Source organism: Rhinoderma darwinii, chromosome 1 (genome assembly GCF_050947455.1).
Source record: "Rhinoderma darwinii isolate aRhiDar2 chromosome 1, aRhiDar2.hap1, whole genome shotgun sequence".
NCBI lineage: Eukaryota > Metazoa > Chordata > Amphibia > Anura > Rhinodermatidae > Rhinoderma > Rhinoderma darwinii.
In genome coordinates this window covers 588,980,560-588,996,328 of record NC_134687.1, presented here as the reverse complement: position 1 = coordinate 588,996,328, position 15,769 = coordinate 588,980,560, and the positions used below count along the sequence as shown (strand labels likewise).

The 15,769-nt window shown below is 48.0% G+C and overlaps 24 non-coding genes across 24 annotated transcripts; all 24 read right to left on the bottom strand.

Moving 5' to 3' along the window:
• Nucleotides 1-493: 493 nt before the first annotated feature.
• On the bottom strand, nucleotides 494-657 carry LOC142718724 (U1 spliceosomal RNA). The gene has a single exon (XR_012872565.1). It is a non-coding gene; the product is annotated as a U1 spliceosomal RNA (small nuclear RNA).
• A 475-nt stretch (nucleotides 658-1,132) lies between these two features.
• Nucleotides 1,133-1,296, bottom strand: LOC142719770 (U1 spliceosomal RNA). Its single transcript, XR_012872887.1, has one exon. It is a non-coding gene; the product is annotated as a U1 spliceosomal RNA (small nuclear RNA).
• A 467-nt stretch (nucleotides 1,297-1,763) lies between these two features.
• On the bottom strand, nucleotides 1,764-1,927 carry LOC142721820 (U1 spliceosomal RNA). The gene has a single exon (XR_012874203.1). It is a non-coding gene; the product is annotated as a U1 spliceosomal RNA (small nuclear RNA).
• Nucleotides 1,928-2,402: 475 nt separating this feature from the next.
• LOC142719759 (U1 spliceosomal RNA) lies at nucleotides 2,403-2,566 on the bottom strand. Its single transcript, XR_012872886.1, has one exon. It is a non-coding gene; the product is annotated as a U1 spliceosomal RNA (small nuclear RNA).
• Nucleotides 2,567-3,033: 467 nt separating this feature from the next.
• LOC142721161 (U1 spliceosomal RNA) lies at nucleotides 3,034-3,197 on the bottom strand. The gene has a single exon (XR_012873919.1). It is a non-coding gene; the product is annotated as a U1 spliceosomal RNA (small nuclear RNA).
• Nucleotides 3,198-3,672: 475 nt separating this feature from the next.
• On the bottom strand, nucleotides 3,673-3,836 carry LOC142719748 (U1 spliceosomal RNA). Its single transcript, XR_012872885.1, has one exon. It is a non-coding gene; the product is annotated as a U1 spliceosomal RNA (small nuclear RNA).
• A 467-nt stretch (nucleotides 3,837-4,303) lies between these two features.
• On the bottom strand, nucleotides 4,304-4,467 carry LOC142721150 (U1 spliceosomal RNA). The gene has a single exon (XR_012873908.1). It is a non-coding gene; the product is annotated as a U1 spliceosomal RNA (small nuclear RNA).
• Nucleotides 4,468-4,950: 483 nt separating this feature from the next.
• LOC142719726 (U1 spliceosomal RNA) lies at nucleotides 4,951-5,114 on the bottom strand. The gene has a single exon (XR_012872883.1). It is a non-coding gene; the product is annotated as a U1 spliceosomal RNA (small nuclear RNA).
• Nucleotides 5,115-5,581: 467 nt separating this feature from the next.
• Nucleotides 5,582-5,745, bottom strand: LOC142721814 (U1 spliceosomal RNA). Its single transcript, XR_012874198.1, has one exon. It is a non-coding gene; the product is annotated as a U1 spliceosomal RNA (small nuclear RNA).
• Nucleotides 5,746-6,220: 475 nt separating this feature from the next.
• LOC142719715 (U1 spliceosomal RNA) lies at nucleotides 6,221-6,384 on the bottom strand. Its single transcript, XR_012872882.1, has one exon. It is a non-coding gene; the product is annotated as a U1 spliceosomal RNA (small nuclear RNA).
• A 467-nt stretch (nucleotides 6,385-6,851) lies between these two features.
• Nucleotides 6,852-7,015, bottom strand: LOC142721139 (U1 spliceosomal RNA). The gene has a single exon (XR_012873897.1). It is a non-coding gene; the product is annotated as a U1 spliceosomal RNA (small nuclear RNA).
• A 479-nt stretch (nucleotides 7,016-7,494) lies between these two features.
• LOC142719704 (U1 spliceosomal RNA) lies at nucleotides 7,495-7,658 on the bottom strand. The gene has a single exon (XR_012872881.1). It is a non-coding gene; the product is annotated as a U1 spliceosomal RNA (small nuclear RNA).
• A 467-nt stretch (nucleotides 7,659-8,125) lies between these two features.
• Nucleotides 8,126-8,289, bottom strand: LOC142721809 (U1 spliceosomal RNA). The gene has a single exon (XR_012874197.1). It is a non-coding gene; the product is annotated as a U1 spliceosomal RNA (small nuclear RNA).
• A 475-nt stretch (nucleotides 8,290-8,764) lies between these two features.
• LOC142719693 (U1 spliceosomal RNA) lies at nucleotides 8,765-8,928 on the bottom strand. Its single transcript, XR_012872880.1, has one exon. It is a non-coding gene; the product is annotated as a U1 spliceosomal RNA (small nuclear RNA).
• A 593-nt stretch (nucleotides 8,929-9,521) lies between these two features.
• On the bottom strand, nucleotides 9,522-9,685 carry LOC142718713 (U1 spliceosomal RNA). The gene has a single exon (XR_012872564.1). It is a non-coding gene; the product is annotated as a U1 spliceosomal RNA (small nuclear RNA).
• Nucleotides 9,686-10,152: 467 nt separating this feature from the next.
• On the bottom strand, nucleotides 10,153-10,316 carry LOC142721798 (U1 spliceosomal RNA). Its single transcript, XR_012874195.1, has one exon. It is a non-coding gene; the product is annotated as a U1 spliceosomal RNA (small nuclear RNA).
• Nucleotides 10,317-10,787: 471 nt separating this feature from the next.
• Nucleotides 10,788-10,951, bottom strand: LOC142722234 (U1 spliceosomal RNA). The gene has a single exon (XR_012874556.1). It is a non-coding gene; the product is annotated as a U1 spliceosomal RNA (small nuclear RNA).
• Nucleotides 10,952-11,426: 475 nt separating this feature from the next.
• LOC142719682 (U1 spliceosomal RNA) lies at nucleotides 11,427-11,590 on the bottom strand. Its single transcript, XR_012872879.1, has one exon. It is a non-coding gene; the product is annotated as a U1 spliceosomal RNA (small nuclear RNA).
• Nucleotides 11,591-12,061: 471 nt separating this feature from the next.
• On the bottom strand, nucleotides 12,062-12,225 carry LOC142719670 (U1 spliceosomal RNA). The gene has a single exon (XR_012872878.1). It is a non-coding gene; the product is annotated as a U1 spliceosomal RNA (small nuclear RNA).
• Nucleotides 12,226-12,818: 593 nt separating this feature from the next.
• Nucleotides 12,819-12,982, bottom strand: LOC142718701 (U1 spliceosomal RNA). Its single transcript, XR_012872563.1, has one exon. It is a non-coding gene; the product is annotated as a U1 spliceosomal RNA (small nuclear RNA).
• Nucleotides 12,983-13,457: 475 nt separating this feature from the next.
• On the bottom strand, nucleotides 13,458-13,621 carry LOC142719659 (U1 spliceosomal RNA). Its single transcript, XR_012872877.1, has one exon. It is a non-coding gene; the product is annotated as a U1 spliceosomal RNA (small nuclear RNA).
• Nucleotides 13,622-14,088: 467 nt separating this feature from the next.
• On the bottom strand, nucleotides 14,089-14,252 carry LOC142721786 (U1 spliceosomal RNA). The gene has a single exon (XR_012874190.1). It is a non-coding gene; the product is annotated as a U1 spliceosomal RNA (small nuclear RNA).
• Nucleotides 14,253-14,723: 471 nt separating this feature from the next.
• LOC142719648 (U1 spliceosomal RNA) lies at nucleotides 14,724-14,887 on the bottom strand. The gene has a single exon (XR_012872870.1). It is a non-coding gene; the product is annotated as a U1 spliceosomal RNA (small nuclear RNA).
• A 593-nt stretch (nucleotides 14,888-15,480) lies between these two features.
• LOC142718690 (U1 spliceosomal RNA) lies at nucleotides 15,481-15,644 on the bottom strand. Its single transcript, XR_012872562.1, has one exon. It is a non-coding gene; the product is annotated as a U1 spliceosomal RNA (small nuclear RNA).
• Nucleotides 15,645-15,769: the final 125 nt, after the last annotated feature.

Below are 15,769 nucleotides of genomic sequence, written 5' to 3'. Positions count from 1 at the left end.
CCTGTCTGGATCCAACTGCGCCAAAAAACGGATGCACCTCATTGTACGGAGCCAGGGGTGTGCAGGCACCCCAAATTCCATAAGACACAGGCTCAAGTCTAAGCACTTCCAAGATGCACAGCAACCAGGGTATTAGCATATGGGGCGGCAGCTTCTGGTCAGAGCATTGCCGTGCCGATGAAGCAGTCCCCACATTTGCATGCCGTCACCTGTGAGACAGAGAGGAAGGATAGGTTAGGTTAGGGAAAGGCTCGCCATGCCCTGACTTCTCGAAGCCCAGCAGAAAAAGAAACTTCACTGATCACACTGTTGTTCATCCACGAGGGGGAGACAAAGGCTGCGTATACAGCTAAATATAAAGAGATAATGTACCACATTTTGGATTGAAAAACAGCTTTGTTGACAATCGGTGGTTAAATCACAAGCATACAAGTACCTCTGACTAGTAACAGTCAGCATTGAATAATAAGCACTGTTTTTCACCAGAGTAAATCAGGGGAAAGCGCGAACGCAGTCCCCCACTACCACAAATTATGCAGTCGAGTTTCCCGCATTTGGGGAAATCGCAGGGGTCAGCACACCCGAAGTGCAATGGATGAGCCTCACCCTGGGAGAACCACCTTAATGATCATGGTATCTCCCCTGCCAGGTAAGTATGAGTTGCATAGCGCCTGCCAGACAGGCTCCCCTCACAAGAGGCCCTACTAAGTCGCTGAGGATTTTTCCTGGTTTTTGGTCCGAAGCAGGCCAAAGATCACCTGTCTGCATCCACCTTTTTGGATTGAAAGCAGCTTTGTTAACAATCAGTGGTCAAATCACAAGCATACAGTATACCGTCAACCAGCCCAATCAATCAATATCTTTGACACAGGCTCAAAGTAGCACAACATAGTACAGCAAAGGCACAGGTCCTACACTTTACGTTACACTCTGCACTAACATTGAGATAAAGCATCACATAGGAAAGCCACAAAACCAAAGGCAGCTGATAAGGGAGAGAGGAGTATCCAATCCTCTTGGCCACCCAGAGGTCAATTGATGGCTGGCTCGCTCGATCGATCGATCTAGCAAGTATCTCTGACTAGTAATAGTCAGCATTGAATAATAAGCACTGTTTTTCACCAGAGTAAATCAGGGGAAAGCGCGAACGCAGTCCCCCACTACCACAAATTATGCAGTCGAGTTTCCCGCATTTGGGGAAATCGCAGGGGTCAGCACACCCGAAGTGCAATGGATGAGCCTCACCCTGGGAGAACCACCTTAGTGATCATGGTATCTCCCCTGCCAGGTAAGTATGAGTTGCATAGCGCCTGCCAGACAGGCTCCCCTCACAAGAGGCCCTACTAAGTCGCTGAGGATTTTTCCTGGTTTTTGGTCCGAAGCAGGCCAAAGATCACCTGTCTGCATCCACCTTTTTGGATTGAAAGCAGCTTTGTTAACAATCAGTGGTCAAATCACAAGCATACAGTATACCGTCAACCAGCCCAATCAATCAATATCTTTGACACAGGCTCAAAGTAGCACAACATAGTACAGCAAAGGCACAGGTCCTACACTTTACGTTACACTCTGCACTAACATTGAGATAAAGCATCACATAGGAAAGCCACAAAACCAAAGGCAGCTGATAAGGGAGAGAGGAGTATCCAATCCTCTTGGCCACCCAGAGGTCAATTGATGGCTGGCTCGCTCGATCTAGCAAGTATCTCTGACTAGTAATAGTCAGCATTGAATAATAAGCACTGTTTTTCACCAGAGTAAATCAGGGGAAAGCGCAAACGCAGTCCCCCACTACCACAAATTATGCAGTCGAGTTTCCCGCATTTGGGGAAATCGCAGGGGTCAGCACACCCGAAGTGCAATGGCTGAGCCTCACCCTGGGAGAACCACCTTAATGATCATGGTATCTCCCCTGCCAGGTAAGTATGAGTTGCATAGCGCCTGCCAGACAGGCTCCCCTCACAAGAGGCCCTACTAAGTCGCTGAGGATTTTTCCTGGTTTTTGGTCCGAAGCAGGCCAAAGATCACCTGTCTGCATCCACCTTTTTGGATTGAAAGCAGCTTTGTTAACAATCAGTGGTCAAATCACAAGCATACAGTATACCGTCAACCAGCCCAATCAATCAATATCTTTGACACAGGCTCAAAGTAGCACAACATAGTACAGCAAAGGCACAGGTCCTACACTTTACGTTACACTCTGCACTAACATTGAGATAAAGCATCACATAGGAAAGCCACAAAACCAAAGGCAGCTGATAAGGGAGAGAGGAGTATCCAATCCTCTTGGCCACCCAGAGGTCAATTGATGGCTGGCTCGCTCGATCGATCGATCTAGCAAGTATCTCTGACTAGTAATAGTCAGCATTGAATAATAAGCACTGTTTTTCACCAGAGTAAATCAGGGGAAAGCGCGAACGCAGTCCCCCACTACCACAAATTATGCAGTCGAGTTTCCCGCATTTGGGGAAATCGCAGGGGTCAGCACACCCGAAGTGCAATGGATGAGCCTCACCCTGGGAGAACCACCTTAGTGATCATGGTATCTCCCCTGCCAGGTAAGTATGAGTTGCATAGCGCCTGCCAGACAGGCTCCCCTCACAAGAGGCCCTACTAAGTCGCTGAGGATTTTTCCTGGTTTTTGGTCCGAAGCAGGCCAAAGATCACCTGTCTGCATCCACCTTTTTGGATTGAAAGCAGCTTTGTTAACAATCAGTGGTCAAATCACAAGCATACAGTATACCGTCAACCAGCCCAATCAATCAATATCTTTGACACAGGCTCAAAGTAGCACAACATAGTACAGCAAAGGCACAGGTCCTACACTTTACGTTACACTCTGCACTAACATTGAGATAAAGCATCACATAGGAAAGCCACAAAACCAAAGGCAGCTGATAAGGGAGAGAGGAGTATCCAATCCTCTTGGCCACCCAGAGGTCAATTGATGGCTGGCTCGCTCGATCTAGCAAGTATCTCTGACTAGTAATAGTCAGCATTGAATAATAAGCACTGTTTTTCACCAGAGTAAATCAGGGGAAAGCGCAAACGCAGTCCCCCACTACCACAAATTATGCAGTCGAGTTTCCCGCATTTGGGGAAATCGCAGGGGTCAGCACACCCGAAGTGCAATGGATGAGCCTCACCCTGGGAGAACCACCTTAATGATCATGGTATCTCCCCTGCCAGGTAAGTATGAGTTGCATAGCGCCTGCCAGACAGGCTCCCCTCACAAGAGGCCCTACTAAGTCGCTGAGGATTTTTCCTGGTTTTTGGTCCGAAGCAGGCCAAAGATCACCTGTCTGCATCCACCTTTTTGGATTGAAAGCAGCTTTGTTAACAATCAGTGGTCAAATCACAAGCATACAGTATACCGTCAACCAGCCCAATCAATCAATATCTTTGACACAGGCTCAAAGTAGCACAACATAGTACAGCAAAGGCACAGGTCCTACACTTTACGTTACACTCTGCACTAACATTGAGATAAAGCATCACATAGGAAAGCCACAAAACCAAAGGCAGCTGATAAGGGAGAGAGGAGTATCCAATCCTCTTGGCCACCCAGAGGTCAATTGATGGCTGGCTCGCTCGATCGATCGATCTAGCAAGTATCTCTGACTAGTAATAGTCAGCATTGAATAATAAGCACTGTTTTTCACCAGAGTAAATCAGGGGAAAGCGCGAACGCAGTCCCCCACTACCACAAATTATGCAGTCGAGTTTCCCGCATTTGGGGAAATCGCAGGGGTCAGCACACCCGAAGTGCAATGGATGAGCCTCACCCTGGGAGAACCACCTTAGTGATCATGGTATCTCCCCTGCCAGGTAAGTATGAGTTGCATAGCGCCTGCCAGACAGGCTCCCCTCACAAGAGGCCCTACTAAGTCGCTGAGGATTTTTCCTGGTTTTTGGTCCGAAGCAGGCCAAAGATCACCTGTCTGCATCCACCTTTTTGGATTGAAAGCAGCTTTGTTAACAATCAGTGGTCAAATCACAAGCATACAGTATACCGTCAACCAGCCCAATCAATCAATATCTTTGACACAGGCTCAAAGTAGCACAACATAGTACAGCAAAGGCACAGGTCCTACACTTTACGTTACACTCTGCACTAACATTGAGATAAAGCATCACATAGGAAAGCCACAAAACCAAAGGCAGCTGATAAGGGAGAGAGGAGTATCCAATCCTCTTGGCCACCCAGAGGTCAATTGATGGCTGGCTCGCTCGATCTAGCAAGTATCTCTGACTAGTAATAGTCAGCATTGAATAATAAGCACTGTTTTTCACCAGAGTAAATCAGGGGAAAGCGCAAACGCAGTCCCCCACTACCACAAATTATGCAGTCGAGTTTCCCGCATTTGGGGAAATCGCAGGGGTCAGCACACCCGAAGTGCAATGGATGAGCCTCACCCTGGGAGAACCACCTTAATGATCATGGTATCTCCCCTGCCAGGTAAGTATGAGTTGCATAGCGCCTGCCAGACAGGCTCCCCTCACAAGAGGCCCTACTAAGTCGCTGAGGATTTTTCCTGGTTTTTGGTCCGAAGCAGGCCAAAGATCACCTGTCTGCATCCACCTTTTTGGATTGAAAGCAGCTTTGTTAACAATCAGTGGTCAAATCACAAGCATACAGTATACCGTCAACCAGCCCAATCAATCAATATCTTTGACACAGGCTCAAAGTAGCACAACATAGTACAGCAAAGGCACAGGTCCTACACTTTACGTTACACTCTGCACTAACATTGAGATAAAGCATCACATAGGAAAGCCACAAAACCAAAGGCAGCTGATAAGGGAGAGAGGAGTATCCAATCCTCTTGGCCACCCAGAGGTCAATTGATGGCTGGCTCGCTCGATCGATCGATCGATCGATCTAGCAAGTATCTCTGACTAGTAATAGTCAGCATTGAATAATAAGCACTGTTTTTCACCAGAGTAAATCAGGGGAAAGCGCGAACGCAGTCCCCCACTACCACAAATTATGCAGTCGAGTTTCCCGCATTTGGGGAAATCGCAGGGGTCAGCACACCCGAAGTGCAATGGATGAGCCTCACCCTGGGAGAACCACCTTAGTGATCATGGTATCTCCCCTGCCAGGTAAGTATGAGTTGCATAGCGCCTGCCAGACAGGCTCCCCTCACAAGAGGCCCTACTAAGTCGCTGAGGATTTTTCCTGGTTTTTGGTCCGAAGCAGGCCAAAGATCACCTGTCTGCATCCACCTTTTTGGATTGAAAGCAGCTTTGTTAACAATCAGTGGTCAAATCACAAGCATACAGTATACCGTCAACCAGCCCAATCAATCAATATCTTTGACACAGGCTCAAAGTAGCACAACATAGTACAGCAAAGGCACAGGTCCTACACTTTACGTTACACTCTGCACTAACATTGAGATAAAGCATCACATAGGAAAGCCACAAAACCAAAGGCAGCTGATAAGGGAGAGAGGAGTATCCAATCCTCTTGGCCACCCAGAGGTCAATTGATGGCTGGCTCGCTCGATCTAGCAAGTATCTCTGACTAGTAATAGTCAGCATTGAATAATAAGCACTGTTTTTCACCAGAGTAAATCAGGGGAAAGCGCAAACGCAGTCCCCCACTACCACAAATTATGCAGTCGAGTTTCCCGCATTTGGGGAAATCGCAGGGGTCAGCACACCCGAAGTGCAATGGCTGAGCCTCACCCTGGGAGAACCACCTTAATGATCATGGTATCTCCCCTGCCAGGTAAGTATGAGTTGCATAGCGCCTGCCAGACAGGCTCCCCTCACAAGAGGCCCTACTAAGTCGCTGAGGATTTTTCCTGGTTTTTGGTCCGAAGCAGGCCAAAGATCACCTGTCTGCATCCACCTTTTTGGATTGAAAGCAGCTTTGTTAACAATCAGTGGTCAAATCACAAGCATACAGTATACCGTCAACCAGCCCAATCAATCAATATCTTTGACACAGGCTCAAAGTAGCACAACATAGTACAGCAAAGGCACAGGTCCTACACTTTACGTTACACTCTGCACTAACATTGAGATAAAGCATCACATAGGAAAGCCACAAAACCAAAGGCAGCTGATAAGGGAGAGAGGAGTATCCAATCCTCTTGGCCACCCAGAGGTCAATTGATGGCTGGCTCGCTCGATCGATCGATCTAGCAAGTATCTCTGACTAGTAATAGTCAGCATTGAATAATAAGCACTGTTTTTCACCAGAGTAAATCAGGGGAAAGCGCGAACGCAGTCCCCCACTACCACAAATTATGCAGTCGAGTTTCCCGCATTTGGGGAAATCGCAGGGGTCAGCACACCCGAAGTGCAATGGATGAGCCTCACCCTGGGAGAACCACCTTAGTGATCATGGTATCTCCCCTGCCAGGTAAGTATGAGTTGCATAGCGCCTGCCAGACAGGCTCCCCTCACAAGAGGCCCTACTAAGTCGCTGAGGATTTTTCCTGGTTTTTGGTCCGAAGCAGGCCAAAGATCACCTGTCTGCATCCACCTTTTTGGATTGAAAGCAGCTTTGTTAACAATCAGTGGTCAAATCACAAGCATACAGTATACCGTCAACCAGCCCAATCAATCAATATCTTTGACACAGGCTCAAAGTAGCACAACATAGTACAGCAAAGGCACAGGTCCTACACTTTACGTTACACTCTGCACTAACATTGAGATAAAGCATCACATAGGAAAGCCACAAAACCAAAGGCAGCTGATAAGGGAGAGAGGAGTATCCAATCCTCTTGGCCACCCAGAGGTCAATTGATGGCTGGCTCGCTCGATCTAGCAAGTATCTCTGACTAGTAATAGTCAGCATTGAATAATAAGCACTGTTTTTCACCAGAGTAAATCAGGGGAAAGCGCAAACGCAGTCCCCCACTACCACAAATTATGCAGTCGAGTTTCCCGCATTTGGGGAAATCGCAGGGGTCAGCACACCCGAAGTGCAATGGATGAGCCTCACCCTGGGAGAACCACCTTAATGATCATGGTATCTCCCCTGCCAGGTAAGTATGAGTTGCATAGCGCCTGCCAGACAGGCTCCCCTCACAAGAGGCCCTACTAAGTCGCTGAGGATTTTTCCTGGTTTTTGGTCCGAAGCAGGCCAAAGATCACCTGTCTGCATCCACCTTTTTGGATTGAAAGCAGCTTTGTTAACAATCAGTGGTCAAATCACAAGCATACAGTATACCGTCAACCAGCCCAATCAATCAATATCTTTGACACAGGCTCAAAGTAGCACAACATAGTACAGCAAAGGCACAGGTCCTACACTTTACGTTACACTCTGCACTAACATTGAGATAAAGCATCACATAGGAAAGCCACAAAACCAAAGGCAGCTGATAAGGGAGAGAGGAGTATCCAATCCTCTTGGCCACCCAGAGGTCAATTGATGGCTGGCTCGCTCGATCGATCGATCGATCTAGCAAGTATCTCTGACTAGTAATAGTCAGCATTGAATAATAAGCACTGTTTTTCACCAGAGTAAATCAGGGGAAAGCGCGAACGCAGTCCCCCACTACCACAAATTATGCAGTCGAGTTTCCCGCATTTGGGGAAATCGCAGGGGTCAGCACACCCGAAGTGCAATGGATGAGCCTCACCCTGGGAGAACCACCTTAGTGATCATGGTATCTCCCCTGCCAGGTAAGTATGAGTTGCATAGCGCCTGCCAGACAGGCTCCCCTCACAAGAGGCCCTACTAAGTCGCTGAGGATTTTTCCTGGTTTTTGGTCCGAAGCAGGCCAAAGATCACCTGTCTGCATCCACCTTTTTGGATTGAAAGCAGCTTTGTTAACAATCAGTGGTCAAATCACAAGCATACAGTATACCGTCAACCAGCCCAATCAATCAATATCTTTGACACAGGCTCAAAGTAGCACAACATAGTACAGCAAAGGCACAGGTCCTACACTTTACGTTACACTCTGCACTAACATTGAGATAAAGCATCACATAGGAAAGCCACAAAACCAAAGGCAGCTGATAAGGGAGAGAGGAGTATCCAATCCTCTTGGCCACCCAGAGGTCAATTGATGGCTGGCTCGCTCGATCTAGCAAGTATCTCTGACTAGTAATAGTCAGCATTGAATAATAAGCACTGTTTTTCACCAGAGTAAATCAGGGGAAAGCGCAAACGCAGTCCCCCACTACCACAAATTATGCAGTCGAGTTTCCCGCATTTGGGGAAATCGCAGGGGTCAGCACACCCGAAGTGCAATGGCTGAGCCTCACCCTGGGAGAACCACCTTAATGATCATGGTATCTCCCCTGCCAGGTAAGTATGAGTTGCATAGCGCCTGCCAGACAGGCTCCCCTCACAAGAGGCCCTACTAAGTCGCTGAGGATTTTTCCTGGTTTTTGGTCCGAAGCAGGCCAAAGATCACCTGTCTGCATCCACCTTTTTGGATTGAAAGCAGCTTTGTTAACAATCAGTGGTCAAATCACAAGCATACAGTATACCGTCAACCAGCCCAATCAATCAATATCTTTGACACAGGCTCAAAGTAGCACAACATAGTACAGCAAAGGCACAGGTCCTACACTTTACGTTACACTCTGCACTAACATTGAGATAAAGCATCACATAGGAAAGCCACAAAACCAAAGGCAGCTGATAAGGGAGAGAGGAGTATCCAATCCTCTTGGCCACCCAGAGGTCAATTGATGGCTGGCTCGCTCGATCGATCGATCTAGCAAGTATCTCTGACTAGTAATAGTCAGCATTGAATAATAAGCACTGTTTTTCACCAGAGTAAATCAGGGGAAAGCGCGAACGCAGTCCCCCACTACCACAAATTATGCAGTCGAGTTTCCCGCATTTGGGGAAATCGCAGGGGTCAGCACACCCGAAGTGCAATGGATGAGCCTCACCCTGGGAGAACCACCTTAGTGATCATGGTATCTCCCCTGCCAGGTAAGTATGAGTTGCATAGCGCCTGCCAGAAAGGCTCCCCTCACAAGAGGCCCTACTAAGTCGCTGAGGATTTTTCCTGGTTTTTGGTCCGAAGCAGGCCAAAGATCACCTGTCTGGATCCAACTGCGCCAAAAAACGGATGCACCTCATTGTACGGAGCCAGGGGTGTGCAGGCACCCCAAATTCCATAAGACACAGGCTCAAGTCTAAGCACTTCCAAGATGCACAGCAACCAGGGTATTAGCATATGGGGCGGCGGCTTCTGGTCAGAGCATTGCCGTGCCGATGAAGCAGTCCCCACATTTGCATGCCGTCACCTGTGAGACAGAGAGGAAGGATAGGTTAGGTTAGGGAAAGGCTCGCCATGCCCTGACTTCTCGAAGCCCAGCAGAAAAAGAAACTTCACTGATCACACTGTTGTTCATCCACGAGGGGGAGACAAAGGCTGCGTATACAGCTAAATATAAAGAGATAATGTACCACATTTTGGATTGAAAAACAGCTTTGTTGACAATCGGTGGTTAAATCACAAGCATACAAGTACCTCTGACTAGTAACAGTCAGCATTGAATAATAAGCACTGTTTTTCACCAGAGTAAATCAGGGGAAAGCGCGAACGCAGTCCCCCACTACCACAAATTATGCAGTCGAGTTTCCCGCATTTGGGGAAATCGCAGGGGTCAGCACACCCGAAGTGCAATGGATGAGCCTCACCCTGGGAGAACCACCTTAATGATCATGGTATCTCCCCTGCCAGGTAAGTATGAGTTGCATAGCGCCTGCCAGACAGGCTCCCCTCACAAGAGGCCCTACTAAGTCGCTGAGGATTTTTCCTGGTTTTTGGTCCGAAGCAGGCCAAAGATCACCTGTCTGCATCCACCTTTTTGGATTGAAAGCAGCTTTGTTAACAATCAGTGGTCAAATCACAAGCATACAGTATACCGTCAACCAGCCCAATCAATCAATATCTTTGACACAGGCTCAAAGTAGCACAACATAGTACAGCAAAGGCACAGGTCCTACACTTTACGTTACACTCTGCACTAACATTGAGATAAAGCATCACATAGGAAAGCCACAAAACCAAAGGCAGCTGATAAGGGAGAGAGGAGTATCCAATCCTCTTGGCCACCCAGAGGTCAATTGATGGCTGGCTCGCTCGATCTAGCAAGTATCTCTGACTAGTAATAGTCAGCATTGAATAATAAGCACTGTTTTTCACCAGAGTAAATCAGGGGAAAGCGCAAACGCAGTCCCCCACTACCACAAATTATGCAGTCGAGTTTCCCGCATTTGGGGAAATCGCAGGGGTCAGCACACCCGAAGTGCAATGGCTGAGCCTCACCCTGGGAGAACCACCTTAATGATCATGGTATCTCCCCTGCCAGGTAAGTATGAGTTGCATAGCGCCTGCCAGACAGGCTCCCCTCACAAGAGGCCCTACTAAGTCGCTGAGGATTTTTCCTGGTTTTTGGTCCGAAGCAGGCCAAAGATCACCTGTCTGCATCCACCTTTTTGGATTGAAAGCAGCTTTGTTAACAATCAGTGGTCAAATCACAAGCATACAGTATACCGTCAACCAGCCCAATCAATCAATATCTTTGACACAGGCTCAAAGTAGCACAACATAGTACAGCAAAGGCACAGGTCCTACACTTTACGTTACACTCTGCACTAACATTGAGATAAAGCATCACATAGGAAAGCCACAAAACCAAAGGCAGCTGATAAGGGAGAGAGGAGTATCCAATCCTCTTGGCCACCCAGAGGTCAATTGATGGCTGGCTCGATCGATCGATCTAGCAAGTATCTCTGACTAGTAATAGTCAGCATTGATTAATAAGCACTGTTTTTCACCAGAGTAAATCAGGGGAAAGCGCGAATGCAGTCCCCCACTACCACAAATTATGCAGTCGAGTTTCCCGCATTTGGGGAAATCGCAGGGGTCAGCACACCCGAAGTGCAATGGATGAGCCTCACCCTGGGAGAACCACCTTAGTGATCATGGTATCTCCCCTGCCAGGTAAGTATGAGTTGCATAGCGCCTGCCAGAAAGGCTCCCCTCACAAGAGGCCCTACTAAGTCGCTGAGGATTTTTCCTGGTTTTTGGTCCGAAGCAGGCCAAAGATCACCTGTCTGCATCCACCTTTTTGGATTGAAAGCAGCTTTGTTAACAATCAGTGGTCAAATCACAAGCATACAGTATACCGTCAACCAGCCCAATCAATCAATATCTTTGACACAGGCTCAAAGTAGCACAACATAGTACAGCAAAGGCACAGGTCCTACACTTTACGTTACACTCTGCACTAACATTGAGATAAAGCATCACATAGGAAAGCCACAAAACCAAAGGCAGCTGATAAGGGAGAGAGGAGTATCCAATCCTCTTGGCCACCCAGAGGTCAATTGATGGCTGGCTCGCTCGATCGATCGATCTAGCAAGTATCTCTGACTAGTAATAGTCAGCATTGAATAATAAGCACTGTTTTTCACCAGAGTAAATCAGGGGAAAGCGCGAACGCAGTCCCCCACTACCACAAATTATGCAGTCGAGTTTCCCGCATTTGGGGAAATCGCAGGGGTCAGCACACCCGAAGTGCAATGGATGAGCCTCACCCTGGGAGAACCACCTTAGTGATCATGGTATCTCCCCTGCCAGGTAAGTATGAGTTGCATAGCGCCTGCCAGACAGGCTCCCCTCACAAGAGGCCCTACTAAGTCGCTGAGGATTTTTCCTGGTTTTTGGTCCGAAGCAGGCCAAAGATCACCTGTCTGCATCCACCTTTTTGGATTGAAAGCAGCTTTGTTAACAATCAGTGGTCAAATCACAAGCATACAGTATACCGTCAACCAGCCCAATCAATCAATATCTTTGACACAGGCTCAAAGTAGCACAACATAGTACAGCAAAGGCACAGGTCCTACACTTTACGTTACACTCTGCACTAACATTGAGATAAAGCATCACATAGGAAAGCCACAAAACCAAAGGCAGCTGATAAGGGAGAGAGGAGTATCCAATCCTCTTGGCCACCCAGAGGTCAATTGATGGCTGGCTCGATCGATCGATCTAGCAAGTATCTCTGACTAGTAATAGTCAGCATTGATTAATAAGCACTGTTTTTCACCAGAGTAAATCAGGGGAAAGCGCGAACGCAGTCCCCCACTACCACAAATTATGCAGTCGAGTTTCCCGCATTTGGGGAAATCGCAGGGGTCAGCACACCCGAAGTGCAATGGATGAGCCTCACCCTGGGAGAACCACCTTAGTGATCATGGTATCTCCCCTGCCAGGTAAGTATGAGTTGCATAGCGCCTGCCAGAAAGGCTCCCCTCACAAGAGGCCCTACTAAGTCGCTGAGGATTTTTCCTGGTTTTTGGTCCGAAGCAGGCCAAAGATCACCTGTCTGGATCCAACTGCGCCAAAAAACGGATGCACCTCATTGTACGGAGCCAGGGGTGTGCAGGCACCCCAAATTCCAAAAGACACAGGCTCAAGTCTAAGCACTTCCAAGATGCACAGCAACCAGGGTATTAGCATATGGGGCGGCGGCTTCTGGTCAGAGCATTGCCGTGCCGATGAAGCAGTCCCCACATTTGCATGCCGTCACCTGTGAGACAGAGAGGAAGGATAGGTTAGGTTAGGGAAAGGCTCGCCATGCCCTGACTTCTCGAAGCCCAGCAGAAAAAGAAACTTCACTGATCACACTGTTGTTCATCCACGAGGGGGAGACAAAGGCTGCGTATACAGCTAAATATAAAGAGATAATGTACCACATTTTGGATTGAAAAACAGCTTTGTTGACAATCGGTGGTTAAATCACAAGCATACAAGTACCTCTGACTAGTAACAGTCAGCATTGAATAATAAGCACTGTTTTTCACCAGAGTAAATCAGGGGAAAGCGCGAACGCAGTCCCCCACTACCACAAATTATGCAGTCGAGTTTCCCGCATTTGGGGAAATCGCAGGGGTCAGCACACCCGAAGTGCAATGGATGAGCCTCACCCTGGGAGAACCACCTTAATGATCATGGTATCTCCCCTGCCAGGTAAGTATGAGTTGCATAGCGCCTGCCAGACAGGCTCCCCTCACAAGAGGCCCTACTAAGTCGCTGAGGATTTTTCCTGGTTTTTGGTCCGAAGCAGGCCAAAGATCACCTGTCTGCATCCACCTTTTTGGATTGAAAGCAGCTTTGTTAACAATCAGTGGTCAAATCACAAGCATACAGTATACCGTCAACCAGCCCAATCAATCAATATCTTTGACACAGGCTCAAAGTAGCACAACATAGTACAGCAAAGGCACAGGTCCTACACTTTACGTTACACTCTGCACTAACATTGAGATAAAGCATCACATAGGAAAGCCACAAAACCAAAGGCAGCTGATAAGGGAGAGAGGAGTATCCAATCCTCTTGGCCACCCAGAGGTCAATTGATGGCTGGCTCGCTCGATCGATCGATCTAGCAAGTATCTCTGACTAGTAATAGTCAGCATTGAATAATAAGCACTGTTTTTCACCAGAGTAAATCAGGGGAAAGCGCGAACGCAGTCCCCCACTACCACAAATTATGCAGTCGAGTTTCCCGCATTTGGGGAAATCGCAGGGGTCAGCACACCCGAAGTGCAATGGATGAGCCTCACCCTGGGAGAACCACCTTAGTGATCATGGTATCTCCCCTGCCAGGTAAGTATGAGTTGCATAGCGCCTGCCAGACAGGCTCCCCTCACAAGAGGCCCTACTAAGTCGCTGAGGATTTTTCCTGGTTTTTGGTCCGAAGCAGGCCAAAGATCACCTGTCTGCATCCACCTTTTTGGATTGAAAGCAGCTTTGTTAACAATCAGTGGTCAAATCACAAGCATACAGTATACCGTCAACCAGCCCAATCAATCAATATCTTTGACACAGGCTCAAAGTAGCACAACATAGTACAGCAAAGGCACAGGTCCTACACTTTACGTTACACTCTGCACTAACATTGAGATAAAGCATCACATAGGAAAGCCACAAAACCAAAGGCAGCTGATAAGGGAGAGAGGAGTATCCAATCCTCTTGGCCACCCAGAGGTCAATTGATGGCTGGCTCGCTCGATCTAGCAAGTATCTCTGACTAGTAATAGTCAGCATTGAATAATAAGCACTGTTTTTCACCAGAGTAAATCAGGGGAAAGCGCAAACGCAGTCCCCCACTACCACAAATTATGCAGTCGAGTTTCCCGCATTTGGGGAAATCGCAGGGGTCAGCACACCCGAAGTGCAATGGCTGAGCCTCACCCTGGGAGAACCACCTTAATGATCATGGTATCTCCCCTGCCAGGTAAGTATGAGTTGCATAGCGCCTGCCAGACAGGCTCCCCTCACAAGAGGCCCTACTAAGTCGCTGAGGATTTTTCCTGGTTTTTGGTCCGAAGCAGGCCAAAGATCACCTGTCTGCATCCACCTTTTTGGATTGAAAGCAGCTTTGTTAACAATCAGTGGTCAAATCACAAGCATACAGTATACCGTCAACCAGCCCAATCAATCAATATCTTTGACACAGGCTCAAAGTAGCACAACATAGTACAGCAAAGGCACAGGTCCTACACTTTACGTTACACTCTGCACTAACATTGAGATAAAGCATCACATAGGAAAGCCACAAAACCAAAGGCAGCTGATAAGGGAGAGAGGAGTATCCAATCCTCTTGGCCACCCAGAGGTCAATTGATGGCTGGCTCGATCGATCGATCTAGCAAGTATCTCTGACTAGTAATAGTCAGCATTGATTAATAAGCACTGTTTTTCACCAGAGTAAATCAGGGGAAAGCGCGAACGCAGTCCCCCACTACCACAAATTATGCAGTCGAGTTTCCCGCATTTGGGGAAATCGCAGGGGTCAGCACACCCGAAGTGCAATGGATGAGCCTCACCCTGGGAGAACCACCTTAGTGATCATGGTATCTCCCCTGCCAGGTAAGTATGAGTTGCATAGCGCCTGCCAGAAAGGCTCCCCTCACAAGAGGCCCTACTAAGTCGCTGAGGATTTTTCCTGGTTTTTGGTCCGAAGCAGGCCAAAGATCACCTGTCTGGATCCAACTGCGCCAAAAAACGGATGCACCTCATTGTACGGAGCCAGGGGTGTGCAGGCACCCCAAATTCCAAAAGACACAGGCTCAAGTCTAAGCACTTCCAAGATGCACAGCAACCAGGGTATTAGCATATGGGGCGGCGGCTTCTGGTCAGAGCATTGCCGTGCCGATGAAGCAGTCCCCACATTTGCATGCCGTCACCTGTGAGACAGAGAGGAAGGATAGGTTAGGTTAGGGAAAGGCTCGCCATGCCCTGACTTCTCGAAGCCCAGCAGAAAAAGAAACTTCACTGATCACACTGTTGTTCATCCACGAGGGGGAGACAAAGGCTGCGTATACAGCTAAATATAAAGAGATAATGTACCACATTTTGGATTGAAAAACAGCTTTGTTGACAATCGGTGGTTAAATCACAAGCATACAAGTACCTCTGACTAGTAACAGTCAGCATTGAATAATAAGCACTGTTTTTCACCAGAGTAAATCAGGGGAAAGCGCGAACGCAGTCCCCCACTACCACAAATTATGCAGTCGAGTTTCCCGCATTTGGGGAAATCGCAGGGGTCAGCACACCCGAAGTGCAATGGATGAGCCTCACCCTGGGAGAACCACCTTAATGATCATGGTATCTCCCCTGCCAGGTAAGTATGAGTTGCATAGCGCCTGCCAGACAGGCTCCCCTCACAAGAGGCCCTACTAAGTCGCTGAGGATTTTTCCTGGTTTTTGGTCCGAAGCAGGCCAAAGATCACCTGTCTGCATCCACCTTTTTGGAT